This window comes from Aythya ferina, assembly GCF_964211825.1.
Source record: "Aythya ferina genome assembly, chromosome: 1".
Classification (NCBI taxonomy): Eukaryota; Metazoa; Chordata; class Aves; order Anseriformes; family Anatidae; genus Aythya; species Aythya ferina.
The window spans coordinates 107842341-107865191 of NC_140296.1; the positions used below are offsets into that span (position 1 = coordinate 107842341).

A 22851-nucleotide genomic window follows, 5' to 3' on the forward strand; every position below is an offset into this window, starting at 1 on the left:
TATCATTCAAACTACTGGTCCAGAATAAGTTTTTATTCGCTGTGCAGAATGAGTTACGCACAGCGAATTTTGATTAAATATATATTTAATCCCATCATTTTAGCTCTCTTCTAGAGCCTGAAATATGACACAGATCTTTGTAGTATACAACCTAGGTAGCTCAAGATCTTTTTACAGATCTTGTAGAAGAGTATTTATTTTTGCTGGATCATCTAAATATCTTTTAAATAAAAATAACAATATGTTGACTCACAAAATTACAATTGACTCATGCATTAACATTTACAAATACACATATATATGTATTTTTTTTTCCCGACTTAGATACCTATACATTTTGAACACTTCAATCAAAACTAGCCATTTCTTTCTGATAGGTGTAATACACGATTCTTTCTTTGTATATAGATAATTTTTCAACTTGTATTTTAGAAATGGATATTTTTTCAGTATCATCACTATGGTAATGTATTTCAGATTAATCAATGCACAAACAATAGATATTGGGTAAAACACTCATTGATTAATCAAAATTCCCCAAATGGAACTTCAGTTGCTTTCCGTATTTTTCATAAAGAAATGCATTGGTGTTATTTAGATAAGCCTTACTCAAAACATTTTATATTTTTTTAGTGACCTGCCACCTATATATTTGCATTCCTACTGTTGTTAATTTCTTTTGAGACTGGCACTGCTACCATACAAGATAATGATGATGAGACAGTCTAAGGATAAAACATGTTTGGAAGACACTTGTCATATATTATTAAATGAATGGGAAATGATCAGTTAAAGAAGCAGATGATTAGGAAGGAAGGCACATTTTACTTGCAAATAGAGCACAAGTTGGCAACTAAACTTGAGCAGGTTTTAGTACTATTGAAATGTTATGTTACTACTTTTTGAACATTTGCAGGCTGAGTCCATGAACCAAAACACTTCTGCTATAAGGAGCGCTGGGTGGTTATTTCTGTGACTATGAAACAGAAGTACTACTCTAACAAGGGAGATACTATAAATTTGCCAGAAATATTGTTAAATTAGTGGACATAAGCTTCTTAGTGGACATAAGCTTCTTAGTGGTTAGGTATCTTGTGATGCAAATACATTTAAAGGAAATAATAGCAATGTCAGAGCAGTGTGTAATGAAGACTTAGTGGAAATTCACATTAAAATCAACGTTTATGCTCCTTTGTTAAATATTTGATGTCATAAATTGCCTGATGACTTCAAATCAATGCAATAAAGATAAGAAAATGTATAGTAACAATAAACTGGAAAACATATTGACATACTTAATAGTCCATGTCAAATAGATTATAGCTTTTTTTTTTTTTTTTTTAAAGTCACCAGGTATGTTTGACATTGATGGAGGCTGCAAAACACAGTCTTCTAATCATTAAAAATTATGAAATGATGTTTATAGTCTTTGGGCTTACAAGTGATTAAAAAAAGAGATGCTTTAACTGATGTGATTCTGTCTTATGAAGTTCTTCAGACTGGACAGAATAGTAAATTAGGCTGTGAATTCTCCCTGTACTCTAATGAGATTATAGACCCAGACTTGAAGGAAACAGTAACCCATTGTACTTCTTCCAAACACCCCAAATTACAAGAGGAATTGAATAACAAGAGGATGCACTGTAAGACTGACATTCCCTCTTCTACCCAGTACCAAACCACAAGAATTATGTTATTCAACAATACTAGGGGATTTTCTTTCCCTCACTCCTGTGTTAGCACATGTACCATACATCCTGTTAGTGATCTAACATCTTACCATCTAAAATTTAGAAGACATAACTTATTTAAGTCGGGTACTGATTATACCAAAATCTAAAATACAGACTACCTTTGACTACACTAAGGAGAACAATTTTTCATTTATGAACACTGTTAGTCATAACACTTTCCTTTTATGCTGTGATATTTTTCATGGTATCTCTTCATCAAATTAATATGTCATAACATTTATTTTGCGATGAATATCAAGACACACGATGGGTTGTGCAACATATTTCTTACAGGATAAGTCACCTTCTGGAAGATAACAAAGAAAGCATTCCATATGAGAGGGACTGCTAAGTATTTTTACCTGAGCAGAGTTATTCTCCCTATCTATAAAATATACAATACCAGTATCACACAAATGCTATGTTATTGTCTCAGGCTACTTCACATAAACCCTCTCCTTTTTCACTACTCCGCTCACTATTCAAATGTCACATAACAGCATTAGTGTCATAGGCATTGTTACTGCTATTCCTCTGTCAAAGGCAACAGTTTGGCAAGATAGAAATCGTGCTGCTTTTCTGTCAGCTCCCCTACATCTCTACTAGAATACTGAATTTTCTGTTACATACAAATTTACCAATGTAAATTGTTTGAGATGAAAATGTTACACGTGAGAGATAATTGAAAAAATAAATCTCAAGGGGTGATGTTTTCTTTTTATTGTTATTGTTGTTTGAAGAGCAGGGAAAGACCCGATCTACAGTAATAGGTAATAATTTCTTTGAAACTATCTAGTGTCCTCAATCTTTGGATTAGAGAAGATTAGCCAAATGCAGAAGAGATGTCATTGTATGGATCCATGAAGATGGACAGACAGAGGGAAGAAAACTAAGGGGTTTTGCCAGAATGAAATCCTAGAAGGTGGTAGTTTTATTTCACCGTACCAAAATAAGTTCAGTTTAGACTTTCTTTTTAACATAGCAAATACATTCAAAGTCCTAATCAATTAAAATATTTCTTCCTTACACTTTATGTTCAAAATAAGAAGCATAACTAAGGCTGATGTGATCTGATATTATATTCCCAATATGTTTGGTTTTTCTCCTTCAGAAGGATATTTTTTTTCCCCAACAGCTGCTTGTCATTTGCCATGATTTAATATTTTTGAATGGTGAAAAATAAATACATGAAAGAAATGTAAAAAAGAAAAATACAGAACCAGAGTTTGATGTTAATAGTAAGACAGTGATTTTGGAAGATATTTACTATAAGAATTTTCATCATATAGTAGTGATATTTTAGTGTTTTTGATCAATAGAGGAAGCAAAGAAAATGCAAATATTACCTGTAGTTCTTGATTTCAATACTGAACCTCAGGTTACATAGAATTAATATTGATAAGAGTACTTTCTCAACACAAAGATCAGAAGGAGAATATTCACACATTTTAAATGAAACCCATCTTGATATGGAAGATTAAGTATGAGGTAGTCTCGCATCTCCAGTACACTCATCTCTCCTAAGAATTATTTCTGGATATGCATTGTTATTAATCAACATTATTTTGTTCATGGTTTCTAAAGAAATTGGCACAGCTTTTCAGAATGAGCTTTTCAGAATGCAGAATATTCACCTGGTTTCTAAGCTTGGGACCAATGTTTATTTTTGCTGTCTCAATTTGATTTGATGATACTGGGGGAACTGTTACCATCTGCTTCCATCTTATGAGATTGGTCTCACCATATGAAACATAATGGATGTGACCAGAATGTGCTGGTTGGTGAAAAAAATCACATGTACACACTGCTTTGATTTTAACGAAAAAGGAACAGATTATATGATATTATAAAGAGCATTCACAAACATTTTCCTTTATTGAAAACTGAAACTAATAGAAGTGTTTTTCAAACAAAAAAGGCATTTCTGACAAAAACATTTTTAGAACTTAGAGCAGAAATTTGAAATTGCCAGAAAGCAATCTTTCTGACTTCTAAAGGCTTACTTGGGGGGTATATTTTGTATGACAAGTTTGGTGTGGTTTATTTGTTTATTCACTCAGTTCACAGCAATATTTTATTGAGTATGGAGAAAAATTGTTTGAAAACTTACTATGATCCATAGATGTTTTCATATAAGATAGAATTCTGAAGACCAAGTTTTAAAAGCAACCTATACTGATACACTGAATACTAGGACTAAAAAGAGCTAAAAATGATTAAATCCAGTTTTGCAAGAGAAGATGAAACTCCTAAACTGCCTTCTGTTTTTCACTTCCTAGACCCCTGGAGCCTATTTGTGAATATGGACCCTCAAAGCTGTTGCTTGAAAATAGTAAGGTAGAATCTTGTTTTCCATTTTTGCAGTCTTGTTTGTTTTGGCTACTCCTAGGTGGGGATTGCATCTGGCCATTGCAATGGCATAAAGAGGAACGTACCCTCTCCAGTTTCTATATCAGAAAGAGAAATGTTTCTGCATTCTTCTGCATTTTCACTCATCATCTGATGCAGTGAATGAAGATATAAAATAGTTGAAATGGCTGCTGCATCATCTGGGCACAGTGCTCTGAACCAGACCTCTGAGGTGGCACTCACAGCAATCATCTGAGCTACAGGTCATCTAAATGGGACAGCTTAGGGAAATCTTCTGCTTGGGACCCCCGCAAAGTAACAGCTGCCTTTTTCAGTTTCTTGTGAACCCATTATGAGTCTTCCTCAATTTAATGAGTTTGTCTGATTTTAATATTTTGTTTTTAAATATAATTCGTTAGTCTTTAAGGTAAAAGAGGGGTCTCAAATCATGTTGTTTAATTATTGTTGGTGGGAAAGAGGTAGTCTTTCCAGATTTTTACTAGAGCTAAAATCTAAGGCATTTTAACAGGTCTGGTGAATGAAGAAAATAAATCAAAACTTTGAAGGGGAATAATTACATAACTCATCTGTTTTGCAGCATTCTTTGAATGCTATTGAAAGTAAAAATATGGAACAATCAGGTATTCACTTGCCACCACCTTTCCTTATCTCCCTTGTCAATGATTTATCATATCCTTAGATATGCCAGAAAGTAGACTGGATAACAGACATCTGGTTTACTTTGGATGAAGTTTGTTAATTTATATCGTCTGTGGTCTATTCAGGAAAACTCATGGAACTCTACTCAGGAAAACATCTTTCCTCATCTTTTCTATCTATTGGAAGATGGAAAATAGCACATAGTCCGGCTTCTTCCTTAGCTGCTATTCCCTTACTATTTAAGGAAACAAAACACTTTTACAGGAGGAAACATCTCTGCTCATAGTACAAATAAGTAGGAGATTAATCTCATGCTAAACTTGGTTGTGTTGTCTTCTGAGCCAGTTTCAAATTCTAGTTCAGTCTGGGAGAAGTACTAATGTACATCCTACAGTGTTCATTGTATTTCTCCTGTAGTTAAAATTAAAGGAAATCTGTGATCTGGTTTGGCACTGGGGTGTGTGTGGGAGAAATCTCACATAATCCTTTTGTCCTTTCCTTCAGAGAAATGCTCATGAAAAAAAAAACACACAAATCTTCCAGAATGCTGTTGTCCATTATCTTTGTCTGCAACTGCTTTCTTGCATTCTCAAGGCCAATACTATATTTTCTCTTTTTTTTTTTTTTTTAAATGTTTTTTTGTTTTAAAGAGAGAGCCTCATTATAATGAAATTAATCAATCTAAGGTTTTTCTCCCCTCCATAAATTCTCTTCTTGGTTGGAAGAGAATGTTTTGCTGGCAGATCTCTACTTCTAATTTGTTGCCGTCTTTTTTTTTCTTTACATTAATACTCCGCTTATAACAGTTAACCATAACTCTGTCTATCCAAAGGTTGAGGTCTGAAAAAATTGTTGTCCATCTCATATTTCTAAAAGTACAAATCACAATGAGTGATGTAACTTCAGCTCCAACGTGGAAGTATTATTTCAAAGTGAATGGCAATAATGATCTTTATATTATATGGCCCAATTTTCTTCTGACTTTTATACTTTCCTGTAAATCAGGAGTACATTTCTCAGGGCTATAAAGTTGCACCGACCTTTAATTAAGCAGGTAACCACAGTATCAGCTTGTTTTTAATACTTGCAGACAGCATAAAGACACAGATTCACCATGATTATAATTTAGCTCACCTTGATAGCTGGGGGAAGACAAAGCAGGAGACCAGACACATTTTGAGGCAATTCTGTGAGCTTCCATGAGTTAACCACAATACTCAATTCCTCGACCCCTTGGGCAGCAAGCAACTAACATTTCTCCACCACATAAAAGCAGCATCCCAGCCTGCCCTCCTTCCCTGGGGAGGTAACTACCACCAGCTGGGGCTCTTGGTGATCCAATAGTGAGGCATGGGGTCTCTGACAGTGCCTTCCTCTTTTCTCAGGGGAAGCTTTCAGATTTTGAAGGAACATGTTATCATACAGAGCTTGTGTAGGCATGCTGTTTTATTGCAAATGTTGGATTCATTGCATCTAAAATATCTCCATGATCCTCTTCTCAAGCAATATAAAAAAAGTTTTGTTTTGTTTTAAGAAAGCCAAGTACCGAATTTAAGAAATACTCCTGTAGCCTTCAAGAACTTCAGGCTTTCAGCTGGGAGTCTGACAGTCTGACATTATTTTTAACCTCTCATTTACTGTCTCTTTGGATGGTTGGATTTCCTCATGAACATTTTTATTTCTTAGGTATTATTCATGCTATTCTAGCAGTCATGTGAATTGGTTACTCACTGTGGGTGGAATGTTCTGAGAATTTAGTAATGAACATCTCCAGCGATTTAGATGAAACTGGATACTTAGTTGCTTGCAGAACCAGGTGAAAGTAGAATTTCTAGCTCTGAGGAAATTTCATTCATTCACTTGCTAAAAAAAAATAAAAATAAATAACATCATAAGAATGTAATGATATCAGTTTTCCTCTTAAATCTGAATTCCTTTCACACAAGTTACCCGATCCATGCAAAGGGTATTTGTGCCTTGTTTTTCCTTGTTAGCTTTTTATTGTTTTTGTTTTTATCAATGCTCCATCCTGAAACACCAAAGATCTGTTTTGTCATCAACATATGTTGTACCATGGCTGGACAGTGTCTAGATAAAATGAAAACAGACCAAAATCTCCTAGCATGATCTTTTGTTAAGATCAATATATTGACATCAATAAAGGATAAAAGATTATGACAGTTGTGCTTTCTGTGCCAGAAAAACTACAAGGCAGAAGACAAGCTGCAATATGCATTTGGATCAGGGCTTGTGTCAATGGAAGCATGATGAACTTCCAAAAGAAACAGCAGGCAGTTTAGGTTAGGCTCAAAAGAAGTAAGGAACAAAAAGAAATCTAGTTTCCTTGGCCTTATGGCATAGGGACAAAAAGCCTCCAGTGATGTGCAAGGAAATTCCTCAGGGGATCTATCCTAGCTTCAAAGAAGGACATCTCAAAATGTAATAGTTTTAAAAAGAATTTAAAAGAAACTTATAACTACAAACTTGAAGCCAGGCTTCTTTGAGATTACATGTCAACAGATATTTACAGTATGTTGTGGTCAAGTTCATAGATGGTAATAAAAATTCAGATTGGTGATATGAAGGTATCATCTAACAATATACTTAGATTTTTTTCCCTAAAACATTTTGTAGTGTTTAAACTGTATTTAATCAGAGAGGACATTTCCTGTGATATTTAAAGAAATTGAAGGCAATGGTAAGTTAAAAGAACCTCAGCTTGAGTTAGCAAAAAGCAATTTAGATATTTTTGTAGTGCTGATGTATTGCCAAGGTCACAAACAAGACTGATTTATATAGGAAATATGAGTTAGAAAGGCTATTTAAGGGAGCCATAAATACTTTGCTTTGATGTGCTTAGATAGATTTATTTCTTCCATCAGCTGCACAGAAAAATTATGATTTACCAGTAATCTTCTAGCACAATTCAGTGATAGAGTATCTGATAACTTTTCTTGAAAAGAAATAATTCCCCCCATATTCTGGGTATTAAACTGATATTCAGAGTAGAATTAGGAATTAAGAAAGACATCCTGAAAATCTGCAACAGCCTCATCTGCTAAGGAGCTCTTAACCGAATCATAATCAGAAAGAGTTAAAGAAAACTTTTATACTGCTGGGTGCTAATGGCCACGTCCCCCAAGCCCCAAAGAAACAAGGCGGAAACACGCATCTTAAGAAAGATAAACCACTACACCCAGTAGGGTTTTCCACCAACAGCACTCTTCCAAGCACAGTTTCTCAGGATTACCTCTTCACTGTTGAGAAGGGTGTTTTGCTTACTGAGTCTAGCCAAATACTACCTGTAAAATAGCCTGTTTGTGCTTTTATTCCAAGGATTCAGCCAGAATGTTCATTTAAGGCAGAAAATTCTCAACATTTGTCTCAGAAACATTGGTATGAAAAAATTTCTGGAGTGGGTTCACCCCTCTCATCTTACCAGTTTTCTTGAAGATAAAACTGTGCTTCCAGTGTTGTGCAGCCGAAATCAATGGCAGATGGGTTGCATGGCTGATCTCAACAGAGAAAGGAAACAATGCAACAAAGACCACAACAGCAGCTTGAATGGTTGACTCTGTTTCAAGTATGATATACTTATTATTCAAAGCTTCTCCCAAGGCTGGGGCAGGGGATGAGGTGGTGTGAAGTGCTAAGAGGTTCTGGCTCAGAAAAGAAATAAAAATCTGAAAACAGCCACCTCTTCTCCTTCCCAGGTTTTCCAAAATGCCCTAGAGGTAGGAAGGTCAGCCTTAAGGGAAATTGTCTATAAGAGGACAAGAAAGAGAAAGGCACAACTCTTTATCACAGTGTTTAAAAGTTATTCACCCCTGGGGGCTTCAGAAATAAGGTAAGCAATGATGAATTGCATGCACATAACTACAAGGGAGTAGAGAAGTCAGACAAATGAACAGGGCAGGAATCGTGATCTGTCCATAGCAAGTAGCTTTCACAATGAATAATGCAAAACCAAGCATTTTGAGGTGGAGGTAGGTTAGTAATAAAGTTCAGTTTTATAAGTTTCCTGAGGGGAAAACATAAAAAAAAAAAAAACAATTCTTATGTCCATTAAAAAAAAAAAAGTGCTTTCAAGCAAGAAATCTAATCAGCACATTGCTCACAAGCTCAGTTACAGGAGGTTTGGACTTGGACTTTCTACATTTAACCTCAAACCTTTGTTTTAGCTTTTCTTAAAATCACTACATACTTGGCTCTAACCCCAAGTAATTTAGTACCTGTTTGGCATAACTGTAGTGTTAACTGGAGGTTTACTTGAAATCACAATATCAGCATCAGAGGAAACTCAGTAGGAAATAGTTTATAGCTTCTCTAAAATTCAAAAAATTAAGTGGTAGAAAGCAAAAACAACTCTACAGGGTAATAAAGTTTAGTGTTTTCTCATTATGCACACTTATTATGGATACATGAAACTGTCACTGTAAGATTATTCTAAAGCACCTATTAACCGGTATTCAAAATAAGAGGCTTAAATTCACATTCCTGTTTTGCACGTTGCAAGAAAGTATTATTCTACATAAGCCACCAATGAGACAGTTACTCATTGACTAATTGCTAACCACAGTCACTATTCTGCCCAGTTTTTCATTTGTTAAGTCTTACATCTGACATATGGACACTAAAACTCTCCAAGAAACCCTGTCTCTATGAGCTCAGGGTTAAAAATAGATTAAAATAAGTAGTAAGTTCTGTTGTTGGCTCCAAAAGTGCTACATTTTCCAAAGCTGCTCCTCCTCCCTTGTTTGTTCAGGAACACGAATCAAGCACAACTAAGCTTGTGAAGTGCAAAGAATTTTGAAGTATTCCAATTGTAAAGAAAACTCATGCTTCATACTGTTTGTATGAGTTTTCCTCGCTAGCTAAGAGCATCACATACACTAACACAGCTTTTAGAAAAATGTAAGACACTAGCCAAGAGAACAAAAAGGACTGAAAAACCTGTGCTAGAAGAAAAACAAATCAGTTAATAGGAGTGTTTTGCATCAAACTGTGTACTATTTAAAAAAAAAAAAAAATTCTGCAAAGAGAGAGCTGTGACATTTCTGTATTAGGGAGCATTCTTTCTTAGAAAATGTTTTTAAGGGAAAATAGGGGGGAGAAAAAACAAGAGCAATGACAATAAAGAACTAGAATTAGCCTTCTACTTTTTTTTTTTTTTTTCCCCTTTTCCATAACTTCTCCCCTAGTGCTCCATTTTTTCAGTACCCAGGTTCCCAGTCCCATGTATTCTTTTATTGTCACTGATCTTTCTTTTCCTCACAAACATTAATCTCCAATCCACAGACAGTGTTTTCACCTCTGAAAACCACTTACACATAGTACAGAACCACTTACACATAGTACAGAAAATCCAATACCTTTGGATTCTTGGGATGGACAACAATGGGTATTCAGTATGCAGTACTGGAGGTGACCATGATACAGCAGGAAAGAAAAACCAGAAATTTCAAAACTTTTCTACCAAAGGAAGAAAAATTGAAGTCACCAGTCTGCTTGAGACTTGTGATCTTTTGGAAAAAAAAAAAAAAAAAGAAAAAAAAAGATTAAAACTCATTCATTCACATGAAGTCTATTTCCTCTCTATAAAATTGCTTTTCTATTTCTTCAGGATTTACAGAATTATTCCAAGGCCATAGAACTGTGGGAGTTGGAAGGAGACAGGCAATTTTAATTCCTATGTAAGTAAATATAAAAGGGAAAAGCAAAGAAACACTTTGTTTTCTTAAAGTAAAATTAGCAGGACACCAGTAAAACTGGAAAAATAAAAGAATGAAACAATCATTTGAAAGCCAGTAAGTAAGGCTTAAAATGCAGGAGTCTTATATATCAGACACTGATACTATGACAAGTCTACGTTAATGAGAATGAGTTTTCTGCTCTTAGTAATGGCCCTTTCTGAGACCATCCTATTCCATTTTATAAACTGCAGATATTTCTCAGGGCTCTGCCTATGCAATACTGAAGGAGCATGCTAAAGGGCTCCACAGAAAATTCCCAGGGTAATTAAAAAAAAAAAAAATCCCTCAAGCAGATTAAAAAAAAAAAAAAAAGTAATATTTACCAGAACTACAGGCATTTTGTTTAGTGTCAGAATCGTATCATTCTGAGCTTTTCTTAGCATAGACTTGAACAAATTGGATAGCAAGATGCAGTAGTAACACACTTCTGATATAACAAATTGCTCTTTATTTAAAGTTACTTTTAAAATATGAATAAGATTTTAAAGCCTGTCAAAGATGGCATGAAAAGATAAAAATAAAGAAGTGTCAGGAACAAAAATGTTCTTTTTTCCTTCCTCTGAATTAATTTGCATGTCAGTCAAAAAATCTGTCAATGCATATGCAATATAAGCAGCATGACTTACACTACTAAAAGCGTAGGAAAAAGGAACAAGAAGAACCAAAGAAGAGGAAAACGACAGCTGTGATGAGCAAGGATTCTTCCCAAACTATAGTACGTATTCAACTATAACAATACACTCAAAGATGGTGAAGAAACGATGACAGAACAGTCAATTACAGCTGAGCAGAAAGTAAAAAGAGCTACAAAATCTACAGAGCAGAACCAACACCAGGTGGTTGGTCAGGCTTCTCTAGCCACCCACCCCACTGGCCAGAGCCCAAGCCCTGTGAAGTAGCAAGGTCCTACCTCCTCCTGGCAGCCCACACAGTCTGTTGGTACTCCCAGGCTACCAAGATGGTGCAAACAGCTCTCAGGAGCTACAGGGCTGAAATAAATACAGGCCTGATGGGAAGCTGTAGCTGTAGTCACAAAAGGTGTTGGCTGAGATGTAAATTGGATTATTGATTGCTGCTGTTCAAATCCATATGAAGCCTAGGAAAGGAATGAGTTGGGACTTTAATTTGAGGTCTTGTTTACCCAGCTGAAGAAGATGTAGGGATTAAGCATGCTTAGAGGTTTTTGAAGCTTCTGTAGAGGTATCTTTCAAGTAAATTTTTAATTTGAAACATTTCTTCATTAAAAAATCATTTTGTTTTTCAGCATTCAATGTGAAGAGCATGGGGAGGTAAACAAACTCTGTGCACAAATGCCATTAATAAAGCTAAAGATGTCTTTTAATCAAATTCTGCAAGTTTCTCTATTCGGAATTTGAAGCAAGACTAACTTCAGGTTTTGCATGTATGAAAGGACCCTATGGAAAAGAATCAGCTTCCCTTCAGTTCCTGTTAGGTTCACCTTGAACATGACCAGCAGTGCTGCACAGTACATAAGTTGAGACAGAATTCAGCTTTGGCGTTGTTCTAGGATAAAGAAGCAGCAAGTAAAAACAAAACAAACAAACAAAAAAAAGCCACAAAATCCCTTAACATCACTTTTGTCTCAAGAATAAGCAGCTGCAACTGAATGCATGCAGACAGAAGGTCTGCTGAATAATGATTTCCCATTTCTTTTTTGTACTCACATATTGAGAAGAATTGTGCTCTAACTATGGATTTCAAGGTTCGAGTCCAGGCCGTCAGTATTGCCAGCACACTGGGCTGGCATTTTAAGTTATAGGTAACAGTGTGAAAAGTGGAACACGTTAAGTGTTGTTTCTCTCAAGCATTAAGATTTCATCATTCTGAGTCTGTTGTTCAGAGAAAGGCAGCCAAGCCTTTCTTCCACAACCTAGCAAAGGACTGTGTTATCAGTCAAAATCTGTCTACATAAATAATGTTTCCTTAGGTATCCTTCTTAATTTGCTTTTTCATAACATTCAGCCTTTATATGGGAGATCTGATTTAAGTTCTCTGCCTTGATTGAGGCATCTCAACCCCCTGTTTCCAACTTGCAAATGCCTTACCCTGTCTGCCGTTCCAGGCTTTGTAGAAAAGACACAGATTCTCTTGCTGTCATTTTTTCCAGAATGGATAGAGTGCACTGGGGGTCAGAAAGCTATGGGTAAGGATATCAAGAAGTTCTCCAAGGTTTAATTCTCTGCTCCAGTGCCTTTTGAAGATTTTGTACTAAGTAACCTATGAATAAAATACAAATAATATTACTGGATCTCAGGGGAACTAGAAAGCGCCACCATTCCAGATGAGTTCACACATATTTACTTTTTTCTTCCTTCTCTTAGTGTGCTAATTTTGTCAACAAAAATAAAAATTTAAACTTAGTACATGGTTATCAAAGCAGAATATTGAATGCAAGACAAGGAAGCTCATTCTGTTAACATTGGAGTTACTGCTCTAATTGATCCGTTATTTATTTAACAAGGTAAAGGAAATACAACTACTGTTTTTGCAGTTCTGCTCTATGAGCAAAGAGATGCTTAAAGTGCATGTTCTCATGGGATTTAGGCATTAGTAGCTCAGCATGAAGTTACTCAGCCTTCAGTGGACTCAGACCTCTGTGCCAAGAAGAAGTGCACTTTGCAGTGTCTAATAAGAGGCACCCACACATTTTAAATGCTCTAGGGCCAGAAGGAAGTGACTGCTGAGGACCCCACCTTTAGCCTTCAACATTTCACAAGCCATTCGAATAGTGGTGGTGTAGCAACAACATAGCAAAGCTCCATACGCAACTCTCTGGAAATGAAAGCAATTTTATTTCAAAAGAAAACTGTTTTTACTCAGTCTCTCTTACACCAGTGGGCATGTGTTTGAGTGGTCCTAGCAGCTAGGTTTCAAAGGAAAGATGGTGGCTATTGAGATTTTTTCCTTGATTGTTCTGAGGTTGGTGACCAGGTGCTAGCTTTGAATGTCTTTCTTGCTCTTTCAGAGTTGACAGTGAAAAAGTAGGAAAAGTCTAATCTTTCTAATTTCCCCACTGTTGACATAAGTATAGCCATGAGGCTTGGTAAAGGAGCACAACTGGGTATCAACTGCTACAAATGGTAGTGCAAATATAACATGAGACTGCACTACTGGTGTGGATGGCAGTAGGTGCAATGAAGGCAGAATCACTGAAATCAAAAATAAATAAATAAATACTCCGAGTGCATAAAACATTGAAATTATTTCTTGGATATTTCCCTTTCTGTCTCCTTATATTCAGCATGCGTGTCTTCTTAGAATCTCTCACAGCCAACTTAAAAACTCACTAAAAATTTACTTTCAACCCTTTCAGCTCTCTCTCTTTTTTTTTTTTTTTCCCCAGAACATCATTTTTTCTCTATGAAGTGGTGCCTTGCCCAACTGAAGTGTTCAGAAAAATGTGCTGATTTCAAAAGGAAAAAAAAAAGCATTTCAATCATGCTGAATTTTTTCCTCATTTTTAGAAAGTAGCTTGTTGATTTATTACTATAAAGTTTTATAAATTTATGAAAAACGAAGATTTTTCTTTTTTTTTTTTTTTTTAATTTATTTAAGCAGTAAAGAGCTGAAAAGTGAGATGAAATTTTAAAATCTTTGTTGTTGTTGTTGTTTATTTTAAAGTACTATCACATTTTTGTCTTCAGGAAATTTCCAATAAAATTGAAAAAAAGATCTCCTTCTCAGCTCTACTTATTCACTGTTGTGTTACCAATTTTGATCCAAACTGACAGGTAGGCATAACAGGCTGGGCTTTGTGAATTTATATGTTAAGTCAGGACATATGGATGTGGTCTTCTGGTGTCTTGTCAAGGAGCTTATATACAAAGTTTGGATTCCTATGGAACCAATAAAGCAACAGCTACCCAGGTAAGTAACTATAATGCAATTAATTTTTTATTTTTATTTTATTTTTATTTTTTTTTCAGAAAGACAAAGGAATTACTTGTGTGAATAATAACATCAGTGCAATATCATGAACTTTGTTAGGGATTTGAATGCACACAAGTCAAAAGTTAAGAATTATGATTACTGCTATAACAGGAAGTCAAACGTGTCACATATAAATGTATTTTAATTGTAGAGCAGAGTGAGCTGTAGATGGTTTTCCTTGATGGCATAATCTCAACATAAAAAATAAATTCACCAAAGCTTTTTGTGTCTCTTCTTTGCCTGCTTTATGGGCCAAATCTTTAAAGCTATGGAAATTTCTGTCAATTTCAAACATATCAGAATTTGCTTACTGTAAACACATACATACTAAACTTTTACTTGCATAGCCCCTATTTGCATGCCACAGAACAAGAACATTTCATGTTCTCCCTTAATATTTCTTCAAAAAACAAACCATATGAATGCACAAAATAAAAATAGCTTCTAGTGATCACTCCACACTAAGACCTGAATTATATGAAGTTGTTTCATGCAAAGCTTATGCTGCTACAACTGAAGAACCTGAACTTTGAGATCTATGCATATAGAAACCACTCAGATTTATCAGTGTTAATTACGTTAATACATACCTTGCAAGGAAGCAAAATCTATACATGTACATTGCTGAAAAACAACAACAACAACAACAACAAAACAACAACAACAACAAAAAAAAGAGCATTTTAAATAAGTTAGATTAGATATTTAATGAGTTAAATCTAGTCCCAAATACACATAAACATCGTCAGGTTTAAGCATGATATATTAAAATCAGTAGCACTACTCGGCACACAGTTAGTTAATGCAAGTAGTTAGGTATGAGAACCTTGCCTTTTGGGGAGTGAAGCTGCAACTCAGAGAGCAAAAAAAGTACGAACTGCCTCTTTATTTTATGTTTATTTTTATTTTTAATTTTAGTCTAGGTTATATAAATAAAAGTTTTTAACCCATGACATTTTGTTAAAGAATAAAACAGCACAAAGATCAAACGTTTTAAACGTTTTGTTTACATGCTTGTACTATGCTGCCTGAAGATGAATGTGGTTATATCAGCTTGCAGTGTACACATGTCATGACAAGATACTGTGATTTCAGTATTGATCTTTAAAGAAAATATCAGTGAGTCTGTGTTAAAAGTCCAAGTTGGTTAACCAAGATTTCTAAGATTTCTAATTTTACACTTTTTTTCCAGGGCTGTGGCTGTCAGGTGGTGAATCACAGCCGTCTTCAGGGCATGGGGGGAAAAGCCTTTGCTCACCAGCATACGGGCGCGGGGCTGCGGATGTTTGAGGTGGAAGCTGTGGGGTCAGGCATGCCTGGCCGTGTGCCCGACAGACTGCATCTCTGCCACAGCGCAACTCTTTGGCGGCGCCGTGCTGCTGGTGAAGCTGGCCGCGGCTACTCCAGGCTCAGGAAGGAGTCCGAGTCGTCTAGCCGCACCCCAAGCGTGATCTCAATGGAGAGGGTGCTCTGGGAGGCGTTGGCCAGCCTGATCTCGCAGGAGCTGCGGGAGGGCAGCACCGTCAGGCGGCAGTGGCGCGACTGCGGCAGAAGCTCCCAGGCTGCTTTCACCAAGGCCTGGAACCAGCGAGTGGTTTCCTCCACATCCAGGTAGGAGCTGGTGCAGAGGGTGCGCAGCAGGCTGGGCTCCTGTCTTCTCCTCAGCTTGTGCTCAGGGTGGTGGAGGAAGCACAGCATGTCCCCCACCAGCCGTTCCCTCGCGCAGGCGCACTCCAGCTCCACGCGCAGGCCGGGCTTCCTCGCTGGCATCTCCCCCTCGGCGCCCAGCTCCAGGTGGAAGGCATGCCCGGGGGGAGGCCTCAGGGGCACGAGCAGGCGGTAGAGGACGTTGTCCTGCCGGGTACTCCCGTCTTCGGAGAAGCAGCCCACACCGATGGCCGGCTGCAGCCGTGGCGTGAAGAGGGATTCCCCGGAGAGTCTTTGGCAGGCACCAGGAAGCTTGTCCACCAGCTCCTCCACCACCTTGCACTTGTCGGCCATGTATGGTGCCAGCCATTGGGTGCGATCGGCCCAAACCCTGCCCAGATCCCGGGTGTCATCGGTGTTGGTGTTGTCTTCGTCCTTCTTCTCCTTCTTCCTTGGGGAGATGCCCTGCTTGCTTCTGCTGCAGAGCCCAAGTCTCCATTTCCTGAGCCACCGGCAGAGCCCAAAGAGCAGGACAAGGAGGTCAATAAAGGTCCAGAGCTGCCACTGCTGCAAGGCAGTGAAGAGCAGGGCTCCCAAGGCCACCCCGCTCTGCTCCTCGCTCCTCTCCTCCATCTCATGCAGCAGCCGAGCCATGCCTTCAATCAGCTGCTCCGCATGCTGCTGCATTCGCTCATTTTCATCCACATCCACATGATCATCCACAAACCACGGCTTCTGGGCAATGCCCAGCACAGCCAGGGCGAGGAAGATCAGCCGAGCCATGGCTTGCAGGAGGTGCGATCTGCACTCACCGACGGCCAAGGCCAAAGTGTGGTGGCGCTGCTGCTACTGGCCCTGATGACAGCTCCCCCGCTGTGACTCATCCTCTGTGCTGTCACAGGCACCACAGCCACATCACACCAATCCCCCTTCTCTCCCCTCCTCACCTCTTTGCCTCTCCTCTCCCAGGATCATTTATAAAAACTTTGAAGGTAATAGGCCCTAAATTGGAGCCTTGCAGAACCACACTAGTGACTTTTCTCCATCCTGTTTTAAGTCCACTTGAGCCTGGCCTATCTGTCAATTGCTCACCCTGTTATCCCATAATGTTTCTTTCAACAAGTTAGCCATTTAAACACAGAGGCATTGTGTGCGTATATATATATATATTTATTTATTATTATTTATTTATTATTATTATTATTATTATTATTATTATTATTATTATTATTATTATTATTTCCTGGCATTTTCAGTAAAGATATCTGCTTTTTCTTCAGGTAAGGTAGTAGTCAAGATGTTTTTGATTCCAGCATCTTAAACAGCATCTCTTGGTTCTAGAAGAAACTAGAGCCCTTAATAGGAATTTAATAGGAATTTAACAGGAATTTAATAGGAATACTCAAAATAACTTGGCACTGGGAGTATATCCTGTGAAGTAGGTGCTCCTCATCCAGGGTTGGTATTATAGAGAAGGAAGTGATGGGATTGTGTGTGCCTTTCGTCAGGTTATATAAAAGAAAAAAGCAACTCATGTTGTATACTGCATGATTCATTAAGTGTGTCTTGAGAATACCTTTGACAGGAAGGAGATGAGGTGAAACTGTGTTTTGATCATTGGAAAATCTCAACATTAAAAATGCATCATGAAGTATAGTCAGATGTATAGTTAGCACTTTGAAAAACTCAGCATTGGACATATGTACATGAATCTGGATAGCATCATGAACTTGGTGATCAAACCTCTTGTTGGATATAGCTCATAATACTACAACTAATACTGTTAACTAAAATAAATAAATAAGTAAAACACAGAAATAATAAAATATTCTCTGTTTTTGAGAGAAAAATTAACCTGTGGAAAACTATATGACAACATGGTCAGTCATAAGGCACACTGGCAGTACACTTTAGACTCTGTTTGTAGACATAGTCAAAACCAGGCATCCAGTCACTCTGTGCAATCCTCTGCTTAGGTATGGACTCTAGCAGCATACAGAAGTGATAAATTTTACAGATGAATTTGAATTAAAAGGAAGTATGTTTTTCACATAAGTTTTAAGTGTAGCGGTTGGTCTGTAAACTGGAATATTCTATTCTGTTTTGGTTTTACGGAAACATTTTGAAGGGCTTTACCACTGGTGTTCTTACCTTTCTAAATCCTGAGTGTGTTCCTGGCTCCCAAATTCACATACTATTCCTCAAAGACCATATTTTTAAGCATACTGGCACAAGCCATATTTTAAAGCTTCTTATGAAGAAATTAATTTCTCTACACTCTCTACTATTCCATATTGAAGGGCGTCATTATGTTAGTTTCACATGCAGTGAGCTTTAAAAAATTATCACAATGATATGCTAGATCAGTCTGGCACCTCTGAAAGATGTTGCCTAGTGTCAGTAGAGGAGGAACCATAGGCAGCTGAAGGGCTTGTTCCGGCACAGACATTGAGATGCAGTGCATGAAGGATGGAGTTTAGCTGTTGAAGAGAAACCGTCGGAGCAAGTAAAATGATGACGTGGCATCAGAGCTGAAGCAGCTGCAGATGGGATAATCCAAGAAGACAATACATATGCTGAGGCAAGAGCAGTTGTCAATAGGGACAGCTTGTCTGGTTATTTGGGTGCCAATTCTATAGCATATATTTGCTTGTGTACTGCGTCAATGAAAGCAGTCACTTGACAGTCAGGCAGCTTATTTGGGAAGTTCAGTGTTACCTGTCTTAATCATTTGTTAGGAGAAAGAGGTAAAATGCTGCAGGCAATGTGAACCGAAGAAAAAAAAAAAAAAACAACAACAACAAAACAAAACAACAAAACAAAAATAAATGCACAAGAAACAATGTCAAACTAACCATATTTTCAGATTTCTTTTGAAATTTGGGTTGCCAAAGACAGGTCTTGTTAAAATAAATCCAGACAGCTAGATATGACTCTCTGTCCCCTAACAATGGTATGTTCATAAACAGTCACATTTTTCAGATTCCTATTGAAAGAAAAGAAAAAAAAAAGACAAATAACATCTGTAAAAAAGCTGATGAACTATAGACATCTTTCAGAACTGATAGAAAAAAACAAGCTAAGTATGATTGTGAGGAGAGGAACAAAGGGAAGCTTATTGGTGTTTATCAGTGAGTGAGTTACTTTTCTAAATCAGTCTAGAAGTTTAAATAGAAAAGTTTAAATAGAAAAGAACCCTGTTTAATACTTGCATCATCTTTACCTCTCTCTATGGCCTTTCTCTCTCAGCCCCCTACTCTTTCTGCTCTCCCAAGATGTATTTTCACAATAGCTCTTTCTTTTTTTTTTGTCTTTTCTTTTAAAATTTTCCTTTTTTTTGGATCGTGGGTCCTCTTTGTCTGTCTAATCTAAGTTACCTCATGTAAGCTTAATATTCACCATGAATCTGCTCTTTGGAAATAATTGTATTGCCATATACTTGTAAAGTGTAGATTTTTCTTAATACTATTCTGTCATGAATGGGTTTGTTGACCCTGTTTTCCTGCACAGTAGGAATGAAGGATTTGCTTTCCAGAATGATATGAAGAGCAAGCACCTTTATGGATATCTGCATTTTTTTGCCCTACATATGTTGTGGTTTTTGTTCTCTGTCTGTGGAAACAGTATATAGCAATATCACTCACTTCATTTTACAAATCCCATCACTGTGGGTATGAAGGCTAGAACTGCTGCCACAGAAAAAGTTATGAGTTCCAAAAATTAAACCTCTATGTTAAAACATATACAGCAGGAAGGTGGGGGAGGCGATATCATTCCTCATTTTTACAATAATACAAAAGAATTCCAATCAAGGACTGAATGGCAAAAGGTGAGGAGCAATCACAGGCAAAAATTGCGAAAAAGACATTTGGCTACTAGCTTCCTCATGAGCACTCACAAAGACCAACTACGCTCCAATCTGAAAAATTATTTCTTGGAGCATCTGAGGGTACTGTTTAGGAAGAAAGAGAATGTTTCATAATGTTGATTTGTGGACTTAGATTAAAAAACAGGTAACAATCCTCTGGTTGCTCAAAAACACACAAGAAGAGTTTCACCTAGCTTTTCCTGAAGTGACCATGCATGTATTATTAACTGAAATGGAGTATAAAATATAAAACATTAGTCCAAAGCAAGTTTCTTTAAATAACTTCTTCACAAATGCCAGTTAGGAGGTATAATGGTAGCTGAGTGACAACCTTTGCTATGGCATTCAGTGACAGGAACAAAATTCAGTAAACTGTGGCACCTCCAGCATGGCAATATTGCAGTTATTCAGAGTTACATATTTTGTTTTTCTTGTACAAGCTGTTTCTCTGTAACTAGTCAAAGAGCAAACAAATATCTGCACACTCTATGTCACTCATTTAATTTGTTATGAATGTAGAATACCTCATCAGGAATGTCAATAGATAAGTAATGAAAACATTAGCTATCATTGAGGGATTTCAAACACACAGCTTGTAGAAATGTTCCATCTGATTGTTTAGAGGCAAATGTGAACAAGGTAAAGATGCTGTAAAAGTTGTGAAAAAAATAAACTAGTGAGAATATGAGAAGCAAAAAAGGAAATATTGACAAGACCTATAAATAGATAACAAAGAACAAAGACATTTATAATTTCATTTGTATAGGTGTATAGGAGTTAGACTGAGGCATTCTTTTATTGTAGAATGAAGAACTAAGATTCATAGGACCATGCACTGGCAGTAAATAACAGTAATTCAAAGAATAAAATAAATTTGTCATTCTGTAGTGCACTATTAAATGTTACTGCATCTTTACACTTTACATTACCTCTAAAAAACATGCAGGGAGGAACTATGATAGCTAAGACACTAAAAAAAGACCCAAAATTTCCAGGTGTCATACAAGACTAGGAACCTAACAGCCACTGTAGGGAAAATAGCATTTAATATTGTGGTCAAACAAGTCACTCCCCTCCACAATTAAGACAATATTTCTGGTCTCTTTACACAACTACTGGCAAGAACTAAAAGTAAACAAATGAGCTTGTGATTTAACACAATGACTTGTCTCCATCTGGGAAGAATTTAGAAAGCCAAACAATAGACAAGTTATTATTATTTTTTTATTATTTTTTTATTTTTTCCCCCATACCAATAATCCTGTTGGATTTGATCATTAAATGTTTTAATGTAAAACCATAGAGTTGGTGGAAGCAGTTTCACTTGGCTTTGGAAGAAGGTTTTCTGACAGCTCAGCATCAGAACTGCACATAGGATTGAGAATTACAGCATTTGCATGAGAAAGAGTTCGAAGTTCAACCTCCAAATGATCCTACAGTGGTTTCAAAGGGTCTGAAGAAGAGGAATACCACACAGGAGTAATTATCTGTACCCTTTAGAGATACCTGTCATATAGCTAAGTACTTAAATAAGTTCTAAGTCCTCAGATAGTTGACTTGTATAGTAGAGGGAAATATATGACATCTCAGTGACATATTTAACAAAAATTAATTAAGATCCCATTTCACAGCTGTAACAACTGCAGCCTTTGACATTACTGCTTTGCTAATATCTTCAGGGAAGGAACTAGTTAATCAAGAGGAAAAGTCATCTACATCCATCTACATCTAAACTTGCAGATGAAACTTAAATGCTAAAATATTCGAGGACTTGGTTCATTTATCACATTAAGGGACTTTTTTTTTTTTTTTTTAATTTAAAGCTTAAATGCTAAACTGGAATCTGTTGCTTAGTCCATTAAAACTCTAATTTACTCCGATTATGTAATCTATTCAGTTGTCTTTCCTAGGACATCTTTATCAATTAGGACACACCTACTAATATTGTAATGTTTGGGAATTATAGCAAGATACCTTTTTGAGATAAATGAAATATTAGTCCAGTATATAATTGCAAGTTCCCATTTCTCAAATCAGATTGCAAGTGCAAGGTACCAGCATTGTCTTCATTTTTATTCCTGTACCCGCTTGTACTCTTGCTTTTTCTAAGTCACTGGTTCACTGAAAGGTTAAGTACTCCATGAAAATTGAAACAGCTACAGTAGGAAGAAACAAGAGCATCACTGACCCAGGTCAGCTTATAGATACTTTGGGAGATGTAAATTGAGCTCACTTCAGTCAAGGAAAGAAATCAAGACCTACTTCTCAAACCCTGTGCTGGCCCTTCAAAGCACAGCCTGGTAAAACAACTGGTGTAAATCCAGATTTTGGGAAGTGGGAAAGGAGAAGCAGGGATGCTTTGCTGCCTTCCCAACAGCTGTGATCTATGCAGTGTGGCATGCCTATACAACCACTTGGACCACGGCTACTGAGCCTTTTATTTGAAATAAAAAAATGCGACCTCTGGCTTCGTTTTTGAATGAGATGCCTTAGACAACTTTTTCCAGGAAAAAGTTTTAGGGCAGAAAAGGATTTCCTCTCTCACTACTCCATAAGAAATCTTTGATGATCTTGCAAATTGTAGGATGGCTGTTTAAAATAATCCTTTTATAGGGAATTTTTAGTTATTTTAGGGGTCTGTTAAACCCAGAGTTATAAATTTTGCTAGAGAACAAGTAGCTTCAAACCCAGGTCCTGTGTTTAAATTAGATTTCGGCTTTGAGTTTAAGTTTATATCACCTTACCTCTACATGTACAACTGGCTGCACAGAGGTGATCAGGCACAGGCTTTGGCTGATTTTGGGACCACAACAGGGGATGAAGCCAAGCTCTTCTCAGCTCCCAGGGCACATGTCAAAGAACATCTTCTTGTAGTGCAGACACTTTGAGC

At 37.0% G+C, this 22851-nt stretch overlaps 1 long non-coding RNA gene across 1 annotated transcript; it reads right to left on the reverse strand.

The window, feature by feature from the left end:
- Positions 1-6170: 6170 nt before the first annotated feature.
- On the reverse strand, positions 6171-11474 carry LOC311421110. The gene is made up of 4 exons (XR_014684700.1): positions 11406-11474; positions 10115-10214; positions 8182-8252; positions 6171-6605 (listed from the first exon to the last, which is right to left on the reverse strand). It is a non-coding gene; the product is annotated as an uncharacterized lncRNA (long non-coding RNA).
- Between the last annotated feature and the right edge of the window lie 11377 nt (positions 11475-22851).